The following is a 5,000-nucleotide window of genomic DNA, read 5'->3' as shown; positions in this document are numbered from 1 at the left end:
CACACGCTGGGCCCTGGTGCGGCAGGTTGCCTCGACCACCATCGGCACACGCTGGGCCCTGGTGCGGCAGGTTGCCTCGAGCACCATCGGCACACGCTGGGCCCTGGTGCGGTCGGTTGCCTCGAACACCATCGGCACACGCTGGGCCCTGGTGCGGCAGCTTGCCTCGACCACCATCGGCACACGCTGGGCCCTGGTGCGGCCGGTTGCCTCGAGCACCATCGGCACACGCTCGGCCCTGGTGCGGCAGGTTGCCTCGACCACCATCGGCAGCCTCGACCACCATCGGCACACGCTGGGCCCTGGTGCGGGCGCTTGCCTCGACCACCATCGGCACACGCTCCGCCCTGGTGCGGTCGGTTGCCTCGAGCACCATCGGCACACGCTGGGCCCTGGTGCGGCAGGTTGCCTCGACCACCATCGGCACACGCTGGGCCCTGGTGCGGGCGCTTGCCTCGACCACCATCGGCACACGCTCCGCCCTGGTGCGGTCGGTTGCCTCGAGCACCATCGGCACACGCTGGGCCCTGGTGCGGCAGGTTGCCTCGACCACCATCGGCACACGCTGGGCCCTGGTGCGGGCGCTTGCCTCGACCACCATCGGCACACGCTGGGCCCTGGTGCGGGCGCTTGCCTCGACCACCATCGGCACACGCTGGGCCCTGGTGCGGCAGGTTGCCTCGACCACCATCGGCACACGCTGGGCCCTGGTGCGGGCGCTTGCCTCGAGCACCATCGGCACACGCTGGGCCCTGGTGCGGTCGGTTGCCTCGAGCACCATCGGCACACGCTGGGCCCTGGTGCGGCAGGTTGCCTCGACCATCATCGGCAGCCTCGACCACCATCGGCACACGCTGGGCCCTGGTGCGGGCGGTTGCCTCGACCACCATCGGCACACGCTGGGCCCTGGTGCGGTCGGTTGCCTCGAGCACCATCGGCACACGCTGGGCCCTGGTGCGGCAGGTTGCCTCGAGCACCATCGGCACACGCTGGGCCCTGGTGCGGCAGGTTGCCTCGACCACCATCGGCACACGCTGGGCCCTGGTGCGGGCGGTTGCCTCGACCACCATCGGCACACGCTGGGCCCTGGTGCGGGCGCTTGCCTCGAGCACCATCCGCACACGCTGGGCCCTGGTGCGGCAGGTTGCCTCGAGCACCATCGGCACACGCTGGGCCCTGGTGCGGCAGGTTGCCTCGAGCACCATCGGCACACGCTGGGCCCTGGTGCGGGAGCTTGCCTCGAGCGCCATCGGCACACGCTGGGCCCTGGTGCGGCAGGTTGCCTCGAGCCCCATCGGCACACGCTGGGCCCTGGTGCGGTCGGTTGCCTCGAGCACCATCGGCACACGCTGGGCGCTGGTGCGGGCGCTTGCCTCGACCAGCATCGGCACACGCTGGGCCCTGGTGCGGCAGGTTGCCTCGATCACCATCGGCACACGCTGGGCCCTGGTGCGACAGGTTGCCTCGAGCACCATCGGCACACTATCGGCCCTGGTGCGGGCGGTTGCCTCGACCACCGTCGGCACACGCTGGGCCCTGGTGCGGGCGCTTGCCTCGAGCACCATCGGCACACGCTGGGCCCTGGTGCGGCAGGTTGCCTCGAGCACCATCGGCACACGCTGGGCCCTGGTGCGGGAGCTTGCCTCGAGCGCCATCGGCACACGCTGGGCCCTGGTGCGGCAGGTTGCCTCGAGCACCATCGGCACACGCTGGGCCCTGGTGCGGTCGGTTGCCTCGAGCACCATCGGCACACGCTGGGCCCTGGTGCGGCAGGTTGCCTCGACCACCATCGGCACACGCTGGGCCCTGGTGCGGGCGCTTGCCTCGACCACCATCGGCACACGCTGGGCCCTGGTGCGGGCGCTTGCCTCGACCACCATCGGCACACGCTGGGCCCTGGTGCGGCAGGTTGCCTCGACCACCATCGGCACACGCTGGGCCCTGGTGCGGGCGCTTGCCTCGAGCACCATCGGCACACGCTGGGCCCTGGTGCGGTCGGTTGCCTCGAGCACCATCGGCACACGCTGGGCCCTGGTGCGGCAGGTTGCCTCGACCATCATCGGCAGCCTCGACCACCATCGGCACACGCTGGGCCCTGGTGCGGGCGGTTGCCTCGACCACCATCGGCACACGCTGGGCCCTGGTGCGGTCGGTTGCCTCGAGCACCATCGGCACACGCTGGGCCCTGGTGCGGCAGGTTGCCTCGAGCACCATCGGCACACGCTGGGCCCTGGTGCGGCAGGTTGCCTCGACCACCATCGGCACACGCTGGGCCCTGGTGCGGGCGGTTGCCTCGACCACCATCGGCACACGCTGGGCCCTGGTGCGGGCGCTTGCCTCGAGCACCATCCGCACACGCTGGGCCCTGGTGCGGCAGGTTGCCTCGAGCACCATCGGCACACGCTGGGCCCTGGTGCGGCAGGTTGCCTCGAGCACCATCGGCACACGCTGGGCCCTGGTGCGGGAGCTTGCCTCGAGCGCCATCGGCACACGCTGGGCCCTGGTGCGGCAGGTTGCCTCGAGCACCATCGGCACACGCTGGGCCCTGGTGCGGTCGGTTGCCTCGAGCACCATCGGCACACGCTGGGCGCTGGTGCGGGCGCTTGCCTCGACCAGCATCGGCACACGCTGGGCCCTGGTGCGGCAGGTTGCCTCGATCACCATCGGCACACGCTGGGCCCTGGTGCGACAGGTTGCCTCGAGCACCATCGGCACACTATCGGCCCTGGTGCGGGCGGTTGCCTCGACCACCGTCGGCACACGCTGGGCCCTGGTGCGGGCGCTTGCCTCGAGCACCATCGGCACACGCTGGGCCCTGGTGCGGGCGGTTGCCTCGAGCACCATCGGCACACGCTGGGCCCTGGTGGGTTTAGGCACATCTTCAAATTTCTGCCGTGCCAATGCCATTTTTATGGCTTGTAAATTCATACAATGGTCCCCTAAGCCTTCACGTGAAGTTTCGTTGGAAGATGACTCGTTTTCTATTTTTCATGATTTTTGAAACTTTTTGCGGTTCGGGATTTTTTAAAATTTTTTTATAAGGATTTTTGGCCCCAAATTTTGTAGGCATGATCCTTATATTTTTGTTGGCATGCACAAAAAAATTCAGCTAAAAACTCGAAGTAGAGAAGATTTTGTGACCGTTTGAAAAAAGTGTCCCCATTTCAGACACTTTAACGGCTACTGGTAGCAAACCTGTAAAATCTCAAATGCTCTTTAAGGGGGTGTGAATTCTCAGAGGTTTGATGAGGGATAGGGGGCCAACACAAGGCCAAGTACCAGCACCCATCGCACATCATGTGCGCACACCCCCCCGGCCCCCCTCCCAATCGCCGGAACCCCAATGCCGCCGGTCAGGTTCTCCGGCGGTACTCCGGCGATGCTCCGGCGATGCTGTCCCGAGTGAAAAAAATGCGGCACCAGCACATGCTGGAGCCAAGCATGGGCACCGTGGCTCAAAATCGAACTTCGGCCAAGGCCTCGACCATCAATGGCACATGATGACGCATGGTGATGGCACATGCATCGACCATCATCGGCATAGGCTGCCCTTCGGTACGGGCACTTGCCTCGACCGCCATCGGCACAAGCTGGGCCCTGGTGTGGGTTGTTGCCTCGATCACAATCGGCACATGCTGAGCCTTGGTGCGGGCGGTTGCCTCGAGCACCATCGGCAGACCCTGGGCCCTGGTGCGGCCGGTTGCCCCGATAACCATCGACACACGCTGGGCCCTGGGGCGGGCGCTTGCCCCCAGCACCATCGGCACACGCTGGGCCCTGGTGCGGGCGCTTGCCTCGACCACCATCGGCACACGCTGGGCACTGGTGCGGGCGCTTGCCTCGACCACCATCGGCACACGCTGGGCCCTGGTGCGGGCGCTTGCCCCCAGCACCATCGGCACACGCAGGGCCCTGGTGCGGGCGGTTGCCCCGAACACCATCGGCACAAGTCGGCCCTTGGTGCGGGCTCCTGGCTCGACCACCATCGGCACACGCTGGGCCCTGGTGCGGGCGGTTGCCTCGAACACCATCGGCACACGCCGGCCCTTGGTGCGGCCGGTTGCCTCGACCACCATCGGCACACGCTCGGCCTTGGTGAGGGCGCTTGCCTCGACCACCATCGGCACACGCTGGGCCCTGGTGCGGGCGCTTGCCTCGACCACCATCGGCACACGCTCGGCCCTGGTGCGGGCGCTTGCCTCGACCACCATCGGCACACGCTGGGCCCTGGTGCGGGCGGTTGCCTCGACCACCATCGGCACACGCTCGACCTTGGTGAGGGCGCTTGCCTCGACCACCATCGGCACACGTTGGGCCCTGGTGCGGGCGCTTGCCTCGACCACCATCGGCACACGCTCGGCCTTGGTGCGGGCGGTTGCCTCGACCACCATCGGCACACGCTGGGCCCTGGTGCTGGCGGTTGCCTCGACCACCATCGGCACACGCTGGGCCCTGGTGCGGGCGGTTGCCTCGAACACCATCGGCACAAGCCGGCCCTTGGTGCGGGCGGTTGCCTCGACCACCATCGGCACACGCTGGGCCCTGGTGCGGACGGTTGCCTCGAGCACCATGGGCACACGCTGGCCCTTGGTGCGGGCTCTTGCCTCGACCACCATCAGCAGAAGATGGCCCCTACGTCGAACACCATCGATACATGCCGGGCCTTGGTGTGGGCACATGCCTCGAGCTGGTGCGGGCGGTTGCCTCGACCACCATCGGCTCACGTTGGCCCTTGTTGCGGGCACATGCCTCGACCACCATCGGCACCTGCGCACCCTCGGTGTGGGATTTGCTTGTTTGGAAAAAGTGTCCCCGTTTCAGACATTTTAACGTCTACTGGTAGCATATCTGTAAAATCTCTAATGCTCTTTAGGGGGTGGTGGTCCGGCACCCCCTCTCCCCCCCCCCACGGGGGGAGTAGGTGTGCGCGATGGGCCTCCCATTGCGTGCACCCCGGCCAACGTCCCTCGAACGAAATACAGGGCGTGCATGCCTTCCGG

This window comes from Durio zibethinus, unplaced genomic scaffold (assembly GCF_047325235.1).
Source record: "Durio zibethinus cultivar Kanyao isolate XHJ-2024 unplaced genomic scaffold, ASM4732523v1 HiC_scaffold_3, whole genome shotgun sequence".
NCBI classification, from domain to species: domain Eukaryota; kingdom Viridiplantae; phylum Streptophyta; class Magnoliopsida; order Malvales; family Malvaceae; genus Durio; species Durio zibethinus.
The sequence above is the reverse complement of the archived record's forward strand: the minus strand, read 5'-3'. Positions refer to the sequence as shown.